The sequence below is a fragment of the Panulirus ornatus genome, chromosome 43 (genome assembly GCF_036320965.1).
Source record: "Panulirus ornatus isolate Po-2019 chromosome 43, ASM3632096v1, whole genome shotgun sequence".
NCBI lineage: Eukaryota > Metazoa > Arthropoda > Malacostraca > Decapoda > Palinuridae > Panulirus > Panulirus ornatus.
The window spans coordinates 8251048-8265138 of NC_092266.1; the positions used below are offsets into that span (position 1 = coordinate 8251048).

At 44.9% G+C, this 14091-nt stretch overlaps 1 protein-coding gene across 2 annotated transcripts in view; it reads left to right on the forward strand.

Moving 5' to 3' along the window:
• The window catches only part of LOC139762297 (hydroxylysine kinase), a 122526-nt gene that overhangs the window by 11913 nt on the left and 96522 nt on the right, over positions 1–14091 (forward strand). The window contains exon 2 of one of the 2 annotated variants that reach the window (XM_071686892.1): positions 9167–9249. The exons of the other annotated variant lie outside the window; for it this stretch is intronic. The gene's annotated coding sequence lies outside the window, so the exon portion shown is untranslated. The remainder of the gene's footprint in view (positions 1–9166; positions 9250–14091) is intronic. 2 annotated transcript variants of the gene reach the window in all.

Genomic DNA, 14091 nt, shown 5'->3' on the forward strand with positions numbered 1-14091 from the left:
TATCTGATCATACGCCAGTGTGTCGCCTTATCTGATCATACGCCAGTGTGTCACCTTGTCTGATCATACGTCAGTGTGTCACCTTATCTGATCATACGCCAGTGTGTCGCCTTGTCTGATCATACGTCAGTGTGTCACCTTGTCTGATCATACGTCAGTGTGTCACCTTATCTGATCATACGCCAGTGTGTCACCTTGTCTGATCATACGCCAGTGTGTCACCTTGTCTGATCATACGCCAGTGTGTCACCTTATCTGATCATACGCCAGTGTGTCACCTTATCTGATCATACGCCAGTGTGTCACCTTGTCTGATCATACGCCAGTGTGTCACCTTACCTGATCATACGCCAGTGTGTCGCCTTGTCTGATCATACGTCAGTGTGTCACCTTATCTGATCATACGCCAGTGTGTCACCCTACCTGATCATACGCCAGTGTGTCGCCTTGTCTGATCATACGCCAGTGTGTCACCCTACCTGATCATACGCCAGTGTGTCGCCTTGTCTGATCATACGCCAGTGTGTCCATACGCCAGTGTGTCTGATCATACGCCAGTGTGTCACCCTAGTCTGATCATACGCCAGTGTGTCGCCTTGTCTGATCATACGCCAGTGTGTCACCTTGTCTGATCATACGTCAGTGTGTCACCTTGTCTGATCATACGCCAGTGTGTCACCTTGTCTGATCATACGCCAGTGTGTCACCCTACCTCATCATACGTCAGTGTGTCACCTTGTCTGATCATACGCCAGTGTGTCACCCTACCTCATCATACGTCAGTGTGTCACCCTACCTGATCATACGCCAGTGTGTCACCTTACCTGATCATACGCCAGTGTGTCGCCTTATCTGATCATACGCCAGTGTGTCACCTTGTCTGATCATACGTCAGTGTGTCACCTTGTCTGATCATACGTCAGTGTGTCACCTTATCTGATCATACGCCAGTGTGTCACCCTACCTGATCATACGTCAGTGTGTCACCTTGTCTGATCATACGTCAGTGTGTCACCCTACCTGATCATACGCCAGTGTGTCACCTTGTCTGATCATACGCCAGTGTGTCACCTTGTCTGATCATACGCCAGTGTGTCACCTTGTCTGATCATACGCCAGTGTGTCACCTTGTCTGATCATACGCCAGTGTGTCACCTTGTCTGATCATACGCCAGTGTGTCACCTTGTCTGATCATACGCCAGTGTGTCACCTTGTCTGATCATACGCCAGTGTGTCACCTTGTCTGATCATACGCCAGTGTGTCACCTTGTCTGATCATACGCCAGTGTGTCACCTTATCTGATCATACGCCAGTGTGTCACCTTGTCTGATCATACGTCAGTGTGTCACCTTATCTGATCATACGCCAGTGTGTCACCTTGTCTGATCATACGTCAGTGTGTCACCTTGTCTGATCATACGCCAGTGTGTCACCTTATCTGATCATACGCCAGTGTGTCACCTTATCTGATCATACGCCAGTGTGTCACCTTGTCTGATCATACGCCAGTGTGTCACCTTGTCTGATCATACGCCAGTGTGTCACCTTGTCTGATCATACGCCAGTGTGTCACCTTGTCTGATCATACGCCAGTGTGTCACCTTATCTGATCATACGCCAGTGTGTCACCTTGTCTGATCATACGCCAGTGTGTCACCTTGTCTGATCATACGCCAGTGTGTCACCTTATCTGATCATACGCCAGTGTGTCACCTTATCTGATCATACGCCTGTGTGTCACCTTGTCTGATCATACGCCAGTGTGTCACCTTGTCTGATCATACGCCAGTGTGTCACCCTACCTGATCATACGCCAGTGTGTCGCCTTATCTGATCATACGCCAGTGTGTCACCTTGTCTGATCATACGCCAGTGTGTCACCTTGTCTGATCATACGCCAGTGTGTCACCTTATCTGATCATACGCCAGTGTGTCACCTTGTCTGATCATACGCCAGTGTGTCACCTTATCTGATCATACGCCAGTGTGTCACCTTGTCTGTTCATACGCCAGTGTGTCACCTTGTCTGATCATACGCCAGTGTGTCACCTTATCTGATCATACGCCAGTGTGTCACCTTATCTGATCATACGCCAGTGTGTCACCTTGTCTGATCATACGCCAGTGTGTCACCTTATCTGATCATACGCCAGTGTGTCGCCTTGTCTGATCATACGCCAGTGTGTCACCTTGTCTGATCATACGCCAGTGTGTCACCTTGTCTGATCATACGCCAGTGTGTCACCTTGTCTGATCATACGCCAGTGTGTCACTTTATCTCATCATACGCCAGTGTGTCGCCTTGTCTGATCATACGCCAGTGTGTCACCTTGTCAGATCATACGTTAGTGTGTCACATCTGAACACCCCAGGTGGCCCACTTGTGTCTGAACACCTCAGGTGGCCCACTTGTGTCTGAACACCCCAGGTGGCCCACTTGTATCTGAACACCCCAGGTGGCCCACTTGTGTCTGAACACCCCAGGTGGCCCACTTGTATCTGAACACTCCAGGTGGCCCACTTGTATCTGAACACCCCAGGTGGCCCACTCGTGTCTGAACACCCCAGGTGGCCCACTTGTGTCTGAACACCCCAGGTGGGCCACTTCTGTCTGAACACCCCAGGTGGCCCACTTGTGTCTGAACACTCCAGATGGGCCACTTGTGTCTGAACACCCCAGGTGGCCCACTCGTGTCTGAACACCCCAGGTGGCCCACTTGTGTCTGAACACCCCAGGTGGGCCACTTCTGTCTGAACACCCCAGGTGGCCCACTTGTGTCTGAACACTCCAGATGGGCCACTTGTGTCTGAACACCCCAGGTGGCCCACTTGTGTCTGAACACCTCAGGTGGCCCACTTGTGTCTGAACACCTCAGGTGGTCCACTTGTGTCTGAACACCTCATGTGGCCCACTTGTATCTGAACACCTCAGGTGGCCCACTTGTGTCTGAACACCTCAGGTGGGCCACTTGTGTCTGAACACCTCAGGTGGGCCACCTGTGTCTGAACACCTCAGGTGGCCCACCTGTGTCTGAACACCCCAGGTGGCCCACTTGTGTCTGAACACCCCAGGTGGGCCACTTCTGTCTGAACACCCCAGGTGGCTCACTTGTGTATGAACACGTAATCCAATAACGCTCTCTGGCCATCTCTCCTACTTACATAAGTATACTTATGTATATCTCGCTTTTTAAACCAGGTATTCCCAATCACCAGTCCTTTTTCACCACATAAATCTACAAGCTCTTCACCATTTCCATTTACAACACTGAATACCCCATGTATACCAATTATTCCCTCAACTGCCACATTACTCACCTTTGCATTCAAATCACCCGTCACTATAACCCGGTCTCGTGCATCAAAACCACTAACACACTCATTCAGCTGCTCCCAAAACACTTGCCTCTCATGATCTTTCTTCTCATGCCCAGGTGCATATGCACCAATAATCACCCATCTCTCCCCATCCACTTTCAGTTTTACCCACAGCAATCTAGAATTTACTTTCTTATACTCTATCACACACTCCCACAACTCTTACCTTAGGAGTAGTGCTAGTCCTTTCTTATCTCTTGTCCTCTCACCAACCCCAAACTTTACCCCCAAGACATTCCCAAACCACTCTTCCCCTTTACCCTTGAGCTTCGTTTCACTCAGAGCCAAAACATCCAGGTTCCTTTCCTCAAACATACTACCTATCTCTCCTTTTTTCTCATCTTGGTTACATCCACACACATTTAGACACCCCAATCTGAGCCTTCGAGGAGGATGAGCACTCCCCGCGTGACTCCTTCTTCTGTTTCCCCTTTTAGAAATTGAAATACAAGGAGGGGAGGGTTTCCAGCCCCCCGCTCCCGTCCCCTTTAGTCGTCTTCTACGACACGCGGGGAAATGCGTGGGAAGTACTCGTTCTCCCCTGTCCCCAAGGAATATATATATATATATATATATATATATATATATATATATATATATATATATATATATATATATATATATATATATATATATATATTTATACTTTGTCGCTGTCTCCCGCGTTTGCGAGGTAGCGCAAGGAAACAGACGAAAGAAATGGCTCAACCCCCCCCCCCCCATACACATGTATATACATACGTCCACACACGCAAATATACATACCTACACAGCTTTCCATGGTTTACCCCAGACGCTTCACATGCCTTGATTCAATCCACTTACAGCACGTCAACCCCGGTATACCACATCGCTCCAATTCACTCTATTCCTTGCCCTCCTTTCACCCTCCTGCATGTTCAGGCCCCGATCACACAAAATCTTTTTCACTCCATCTTTCCACCTCCAATTTGGTCTCCCTCTTCTCCTCGTTCCCTCCACCTCCGACACATATATCCTCTTGGTCAATCTTTCCTCACTCATTCTCTCCATGTGCCCAAACCACTTCAAAACATCCTCTTCTGCTCTCTCAACCACGCTCTTTTTATTTCCACACATCTCTCTTACCCTTACGTTACTCACTCGATCAAACCACCTCACACCACACATTGTCCTCAAACATCTCATTTCCAGCACATCCATCCTCCTGCGCACAACTCTATCCATAGCCCACGCCTCGCAACCATACAACATTGTTGGAACCACTATTCCTTCAAACATACCCATTTTTGCTTTCCGAGATAATGTTCTCGACTTCCACACATTCTTCAAGGCTCCCAGAATTTTCGCCCCCTCCCCCACCCTATGATCCACTTCCGCTTACATGGTTCCATCCGCTGCCAGATCCACTCCCAGATATCTAAAACACTTCACTTCCTCCAGTTTTTCTCCATTCAAATTCACCTCCCAATTGACTTGACCCTCAACCCTACTGTACCTAATAACCTTGCTCTTATTCACATTTACTCTTAACTTTCTTCTTCCACACACTTTACCAAACTCAGTCACCAGCTTCTGCAGTTTCTCACATGAATCAGCCACCAGCGCTGTATCATCAGCGAACAACAACTGACTCACTTCCCAAGCTCTCTCATCCCCAACAGACTTCATACTTGCCCCTCTTTCCAAAACTCTTGCATTTACCTCCCTAACAACCCCATCCATATACAAATTAAACAACCATGGAGACATCACACACCCCTGCCGCAAACCTACATTCACTGAGAACCAATCACTTTCCTCTCTTCCTACACGTACACATGCCTTACATCCTCGATAAAAACTTTTCACTGCTTCTAACAACTTTCCTCCCACACCATATATTCTTAATACCTTCCACAGAGCATCTCTATCAACTCTATCATATGCCTTCTCCAGATCCATAAATGCTACATACAAATCCATATGCTTTTCTAAGTATTTCTCACATACATTCTTCAAAGCAAACACCTGATCCACACATCCTCTACCACTTCTGAAACCACACTGCTCTTCCCCAATCTGATGCTCTGTACATGCCTTCACCCTCTCAATCAATACCCTCCCATATAATTTACCAGGAATACTCAACAAACTTATACCTCTGTAATTTGAGCACTCACTCTTATCCCCTTTGCCTTTGTACAATGGCACTATGCACGCATTCCGCCAATCCTCAGGCACCTCACCATGAGTCATACATACATTAAATAACCTTACCAACCAGTCAACAATACAGTCACCCCCTTTTTTAATAAATTCCACTGCAATACCATCCAAACCTGCTGCCTTGCCGGCTTTCATCTTCCGCAAAGATTTCACTACCTCTTCTCTGTTTACCAAATCATTTTCCCTAACCCTCTCACTTTGCACACCACCTCGACCAAAACACCCTATATCTGCCACTCTATCATCAAACACATTCAACAAACCTGCAAAATACTCACTCCATCTCCTTCTCACATCACCACTACTTGTTATCACCTCCCCATTTGCGCCCTTCACTGAAGTTCCCATATATATATATATATATATATATATATATATATATATATATATATATATATATATATATATATATATATATATATAAATGAAGGGGAAGAGTGGTTTGGGAATGTCTTGGGAGTAAAGTCAGGGGTTAGTGAGAAGACAAGAGCAAGGGAAGGAGTAGCAATACTCCTGAAACAGGAGTTGTGGGAGTATGTGATAGAATGTAAGAAAGTAAATTCTCGATTAATATGGGTAAAACTGAAAGTTGATGGAGAGAGATGGGTGATTATTGGTGCACCTGGGCATGAGAAGAAAGATCATGAGAGGCAAGTGTTTTGGGAGCAGCTGAATGAGTGTGTTAGTGGTTTTGATGCACGAGACCGGGTTATAGTGATGGGTGATTTGAATGCAAAGGTGAGTAATGTGGCAGTTGAGGGAATAATTGGTATACATGGGGTGTTCAGTGTTGTAAATGGAAATGGTGAAGAGCTTGTAGATTTATGTGGTGAAAAAGGACTGATGATTGGGAATACCTGGTTTAAAAAGCGAGATATACATAAGTATACTTATGTAAGTAGGAGAGATGGCCAGAGAGCGTTATTGGATTACGAGTTAATTGACAGGCGCGCGAAAGAGAGACTTTTGTATGTTAATGTGCTGAGAGGTGCAACTGGAGGGATGTCTGATCATTATCTTGTGGAGGCTAAGGTGAAGATTTGTATGGGTTTTCAGAAAAGAAGAGTGAATGTTGGGGTGAAGAGGGTGGTGAGAGTAAGTTAGCTTGGGAAGGAGACTTGTGTGAGGAGGTACCAGGAGAGACTGAGTACAGAATGGAAAAAGGTGAGAACAATGGAAGTAAGGGGAGTGGGGGAGGAATGGGATGTATTTAGGGAATCAGTGATGGATTGCGCAAAAGATGCTTGTGGCATGAGAAGAGTGGGAGGTGGGTTGATTAGAAAGGGTAGTGAGTGGTGGGATGAAGAAGTAAGAGTATTAGTGAAAGAGAAGAGAGAGGCATTTGGACGATTTTTGCAGGGAAAAAATGCAATTGAGTGGGAGATGTATAAAAGAAAGAGACAGGAGGTCAAGAGAAAGGTGCAAGAGGTGAAAAAAAGGGCAAATGAGAGTTGGGGTGAGAGAGTATCATTAAATTTTAGGGAGAATAAAAAGATGTTCTGGAAGGAGGTAAATAAAGTGCGTAAGACAAGGGAGCAAATGGGAACTTCAGTGAAGGGCGCAAATGGGGAGGTGATAACAAGTAGTGGTGATGTGAGAAGGAGATGGAGTGAGTATTTTGAAGGTTTGTTGAATGTGTTTGATGATAGAGTGGCAGATATAGGGTGTTTTGGTCGAGGTGGTGTGCAAAGTGAGAGGGTTAGGGAAAATGATTTGGTAAACAGAGAAGAGGTAGTAAAAGCTTTGCGGAAGATGAAAGCCGGCAAGGCGGCAGGTTTGGATGGTATTGCAGTGGAATTTATTAAAAAAGGGGGTGACTGTATTGTTGACTGGTTGGTAAGGTTATTTAATGTATGTATGACTCATGGTGAGGTGCCTGAGGATTGGCGGAATGCGTGCATAGTGCCATTGTACAAAGGCAAAGGGGATAAGAGTGAGTGCTCAAATTACAGAGGTATAAGTTTGTTGAGTATTCCTGGCAAATTATATGGGAGGGTATTGATTGAGAGGGTGAAGTCATGTACAGAGCATCAGATTGGGGAAGAGCAGTGTGGTTTCAGAAGTGGTAGAGGATGTGTGGATCAGGTGTTTGCTTTGAAGAATGTATGTGAGAAATACTTAGAAAAGCAAATGGATTTGTATGTAGCATTTATGGATCTGGATAAGGCATATGATAGAGTTGATAGAGATGCTCTGTGGAAGGTATTAAGAATATATGGTGTGGGAGGCAAGTTGTTAGAAGCAGTGAAAAGTTTTTATCGAGGATGTAAGGCATGTGTACGTGTAGGAAGAGAGGAAAGTGATTGGTTCTCAGTGAATGTAGGTTTGCGGCAGGGGTGTGTGATGTCTCCATGGTTGTTTAATTTGTTTATGGATGGGGTGGTTAGGGAGGTGAATGCAAGAGTTTTGGAAAGAGGGGCAAGTATGAAGTCTGTTGGGGATGAGAGAGCTTGGGAAGTGAGTCAGTTGTTGTTCGCTGATGATACAGCGCTGGTGGCTGATTCATGTGAGAAACTGCAGAAGCTGGTGACTGAGTTTGGTAAAGTGTGTGAAAGAAGAAAGTTAAGAGTAAATGTGAATAAGAGCAAGGTTATTAGGTACAGTAGGGTTGAGGGTCAAGTCAATTGGGAGGTGAGTTTGAATGGAGAAAAACTGGAGGAAGTGAAGTGTTTTAGATATCTGGGAGTGGATCTGGCAGCGGATGGAACCATGGAAGCGGAAGTGGATCATAGGGTGGGGGAGGGGGCGAAAATTCTGGGAGCCTTGAAGAATGTGTGGAAGTCGAGAACATTATCTCGGAAAGCAAAAATGGGTATGTTTGAAGGAATAGTGGTTCCAACAATGTTGTATGGTTGCGAGGCGTGGGCTATGGATAGAGTTGTGCGCAGGAGGATGGATGTGCTGGAAATGAGATGTTTGAGGACAATGTGTGGTGTGAGGTGGTTTGATCGAGTGAGTAACGTAAGGGTAAGAGAGATGTGTGGAAATAAAAAGAGCGTGGTTGAGAGAGCAGAAGAGGGTGTTTTGAAGTGGTTTGGGCACATGGAGAGAATGAGTGAGGAAAGATTGACCAAGAGGATATATGTGTCGGAGGTGGAGGGAACGAGGAGAAGAGGGAGACCAAATTGGAGGTGGAAAGATGGAGTGAAAAAGATTTTGTGTGATCGGGGCCTGAACATGCAGGAGGGTGAAAGGAGGGCAAGGAATAGAGTGAATTGGAGCGATGTGGTATACCGGGGTTGACGTGCTGTCTGTGGATTGAATCAAGGCATGTGAAGCGTCTGGGGTAAACCATGGAAAGCTGTGTAGGTATGTATATTTGCGTGTGTGGACGTATGTATATACATGTGTATGGGGTGGGTGGGTTGGGCCATTTCTTTCGTCTGTTTCCTTGCGCTACCTCGCAAACGCGGGAGACAGCGACAAAGTATAATAATAATAATAATAATAATAATAATATATATATATATATATATATATATATATATATATATATATATATGCAAAACCTTCACTTTACCGTGGAGAGATGTCTGCTCAGTCATCACTAGAAAGAGAAAATGAGAGATGGTGATTACTTTTGTTTACTCCATCCTCAGGCACAGTGGAGGTCCGTGTTGATGTCCTTAAAAACACCGAGGTAGCAGTGTGGTGAGGCATCAGTAATGCCTGTAGCCAGCAGGTAGGCACTAACTATGTGACTTGATGTGTCTGTTCTTCGTCCTCTTACATTACGTGTGGCCGGGGTTGTTCTGGCCATACATCGTAATAATCATTTCACTTGACAGGTTGTCACATTAAACATGGCTAAAGGACATGTTTGCATTACGGTCAAATGTGCCAGAGATCAAACATGATTCAGTTTCAGTTCTTTCACTGAAACTATTTGGTTTAGATGTGGTCTTAGCTCTTTCCCAGTCGATATGGTGATCAAAGTCAGCTTTAGGTTGAAATATACCGCTTCTTTGTTGGATTATCCTAAAACTATACATACGTTGTGAGATCCTAGTCTCGAAATCTTTCCCGATAGTCCAATATATAATTGGTTACAACATTTGCATGGGACTTTGTAAACAACACCTGTAGTAAATGATGAGCTTTTTTAGATAAGGGCTTTCTTGATGGTGTTGTCATATTGGAATACTACTTATACATTAAGTTTTTTGAGAATATGAACACATTCGAGAGAATTCTCATAGAAGGGAAGAACAAGAGTTCTTTGGTAACTTTTCCGTTCTTGCTTATTATTTTGGTCACTATAGAAACGTTTCCTTGCTGTATCCTAACACTAGTTAAGTATATTTATTGGTTATCTTAGTTTCTGTCCAATGGTCTGAATCATTTTCAGTTCATTATCTGAAAATTTAGGACCTGAAATCCCATATGCTCTCAGGTACATAGATATGAAAACCGATTTTTTTTTACATTAATATGATGATTTGAATAATGGTGGACATAAAACAGTATATTTGTAGGTTTTCTGTAAACCTTAGTTTTCAAGATAACTTTATCTCTGATGACATCTATATCCAGGAAGGATAACTTAATCATTTCGACTTCATGAGTCAAGTTTATGGACGAAGCTAACGAGTTAACTGATGCAGAAAGTCATCAATGTGTTGGTTATCAGACCAAAATGAAAATACGTCGTCTACATATCGGAGGCAAACTGTGTCTTGTTCCTTTATAGTGTTTAGAAAATGATTTTCAAAGTACTATTTGTCAACACAGAGGAGAAGGGGATTACCCATAGCCATGCAATGTTGTTGTTCATAATGTCTGCCCTCAAACACAAAAGATGAATTATTATCTTCACGCATTCTTCTTAGTTCCATCATGTTTTTAATGACCATGACTCAGTGTTGTCTCTCAAGGTGTTTGGGTGGAAGATGAACACACTAGTTACCAGGGACGTTGTTAAACAGCGATTTCACATCAGAACTCACTATTCTGTAAGCATATCTTCCATTGAGTGATTTCAACTTTCTAACTAAATCCTCGTTGTTTTATACGAGTGAATGTGAAACGGTGTCCAGAATAAGAAGGCAGTAATGTTACTTGGATATCTTATATGTAACAGACCATATACAGTTCACAACTGGCCTCGGGGGAGTGTTTATTTTGTGTTGTGTTGATGAAGCCGTACGTGTCTTGTGTTGATGGCTTGTGTGGTGCGAGTTATTTTCCCGTCAGATCTTTGTTTATTTCGCAATACGTATTAGAATCACGTAGGAGAGCCTCCACTTATTATCTATAATCATATATGTTCACTACACTACTTTTGTCGGCTTTGGTTATATACAACATATCATCTGTCCTGAATTTTTCTGTTAACAAACCTCAGTGGAACAGAGTTCTTATGTTCGTTGGCAAATGCGCCATATCATACACCGTGGATCATTTCACTGCCTTCACTTGATTGTTTCTCCATGTGGAGCAGTGGTCTTCCAACCTGCACTGGCCTTATCTTTCCCCCTGTAAGAAAACAATCAAACCGAAGACACACAATGCATCGCGATCGGGGTAAACCATGGAAAGTTTTGTGGGGCTTGGATGTGGAAAGGGAGCTGTGGTTTCGGTGCATTATTACATGACAGCTAGAGACTGAGTGTGAACGAATGTGACCTTTGTTGTCTTTTCGTAGCGATACCTCGCGCACATGCGGGGGGAGGGGGTTGTCATTTCATGTGTGGCGAGGTGGCGAGAAAATGGATGAAGGCAGCAAGTATGGATATGTACATGTGTATATATGTATATGTCTGTGCATGTATATATATGTATACGTTGAAACGTATATGTATGTATATGTGCGTGTGTGAGCGTATATGTGTATACATGTGTATGTGGGTGGGTTGGGCCATTCTTCGTCTGTTTCCTTGCGCTACCTCGCTAACGCGGGAGACGGCGGTTAAGTATGAAATAGATACAGCGCTGGTGGCTGATTCATGTGAGAAACTGCAGAAGCTGGTGACTGAGTTTGGTAAAGTGTGTGAAAGAAGAAAGTTAAGAGTAGATGTGAATAAGAGCAAGGTTATTAGGTACAGTAGGGTTGAGGGTCAAGTCAATTGGGAGGTAAGTTTGAATGGAGAAAAACTGGAGGAAGTAAAGTGTTTTAGATATCTGGGAGTGGATCTGGCAGCGGATGGAACCATGGAAGCGGAAGTGAATCTTAGGGTGGATGAGGGGGCGAAAATCCTGGGAGCCTTGAAGAATGTGTGGAAGTCGAGAACATTATCTCGGAAAGCAAAAATGGGTATGTTTGAAGGAATAGTGGTTCCAACAATGTTGTATGGTTGCGAGGCGTGGGCTATGGATAGAGTTGTGCGCAGGAGGATGGATGTGCTGGAAATGAGATGTTTGAGGACAATGTGTGGTGTGAGGTGGTTTGATCGAGTAAGTAACGTAAGGGTAAGAGAGATGTGTGGAAATAAAAAGAGCGTGGTTGAGAGAGCAGAAGAGGGTGTTTTGAAATGGTTTGGGCACATGGAGAGAATGAGGGAGGAAAGATTGACCAAGAGGATATATGTGTCGCAGGTGGAGGGAACGAGAAGTGGGAGACCAAATTGGAGGTGGAAAGACGGAGTGAAAAAGATTTTGTGTGATCGGGGCCTGAACATGCAGGAGGGTGAAAGGAGGGCAAGGAATAGAGTGAATTGGATCGATGTGATATACCGGGGTCGACGTGCTGTTAATGGATTGAACCAGGGAATGTGAAGCGTCTGGGGTAAACCATGGAAAGTTTTGTGGGGCCTGGATGTGGAAAGGGAGCTGTGGTTTCGGTGCATTATTACATGACAGCTAGAGACTGAGCGTGAACGAATGGGGCCTTAGTTGTCTTTTCCTAGCGCTACCTCGCACACATGAGGGGGGAGGGGGTTGTTATTCCATGTGTGGCGAGGTGGCGATGGGAATAAATATAGGCAGACAGTATGAATTATGTACATGTGTATATATGTATATGTTTGTGTGTGTATATATATGTGTACATTGAGATGTATAGGTATGTATATTTGCGTGTGTGGACGTGTATGTATATATATGTGTATTTGGGTGGGTTGGGCCATTCTTTCGTCTGTTTCCTTGCGCTACCTCGCTAACGCGGGAGACAGCGACAAAGCAAAATAAATAGATAAAAATTTAGTCATTTCTTTCTGTAATATCATTTGTCTTGATTAACTCGTATAGCTAACAGTAGCAATGATAAAGATATATTTCATAGTATCTGCTTTAGCTTCAGCCTCACCGAACATAACCAACGCATTTCTCTACCTTCCCATTTCGCTTATTACCATCAAAACAAATGACAATCATATACCATGACGTCATGTGACATGTTACGATACGCACTTAACACTATCATTTATCTGTTTATGTAACTCGCAGTGTGGGCTCGCGATATCTTCAACACAGGGTAAGTATAGATATGTGATTCGTCCTTCTACGTACGCCCTCTACTCGCTCTCTCTCATGAACTCAAGTTAACCAAACACGAACCATCTTACATGTCACTCTGGACTGAAGTCATCTGTAGACACACTTACAGAAATTCAACAGAGAACAGAAGTTGCCATAATTTTGTAGGCAGGTCTCATGAGCGAATAACTGAAAGTTGAAGTAGCTGGGGTGCCTCATGCTGTGTACAGTGTGTGTGTAGCTGGGGTGCCTCATGCTGTGTATAGTGTGTGTGTAGCTGGGGTGCCTCATGCTGTGTATAGTGTGTGTGTAGCTGGGGTGCCTCATGCTGTGTACAGTGTGTGTGTAGCTGGGGTGCCTCATGCTGTGTATAGTGTGTGTGTAGCTGGGGTGCCTCATGCTGTGTACAGTGTGTGTGTAGCTGGGGTGCCTCATGCTGTGTACAGTGTGTGTAGCTGGGGTGCCTCATGCTGTGTACAGTGTGTGTGTAGCTGGGGTGCCTCATGCTGTGTACAGTGTGTGTGTAGCTGGGGTGCCTCATGCTGTGTACAGTTTGTGTGTGTAGCTGGGGTGCCTCATGCTGTGTACAGTGTGTGTGTAGCTGTGGGTGCCTCATGCTGTGTACAGTGTGTGTGTACCTGGGGTGCCTCAGCTGTGGTACATGTGTGTTGTATCTGGGGTTGCCTCATCTTGTACAGTGTGGTGTAGCTGGGGTGCCTCATGGCAGTGTACAGTGTGTGTGTAGCTGGGGTGGCTCATGCTGTGTACAGGTGTGTGGTGTACCTGGGTGCTTCATGCTGTGTACAGTGTGTGTGTAGCTGGGGTGCTTCATGCTGGTACAGTGTGGTGTTGTAGCTGGGGTGCATCATGCTTGTGTACAGTGGTGTTGTGTAGCTGGGGCTGCCTCATCGCTGTGTACAGTGGTGGTGTAGCTGGGGCTGCCTCATTCTGTGTACATGTGTGGTGTATGCTGGGGTGCTCTCAGCTGTGGTACAGTGTGTGTGTAGCTGGGTGCCTCAAGCTGTGTACAGTGTTTGTAGCTGGGGTGCCTCATGCTGTTGTACAGTGTGGTGTGTAGCTGGGGTGCCTCATGCTGGTACAGTGTGTGGTA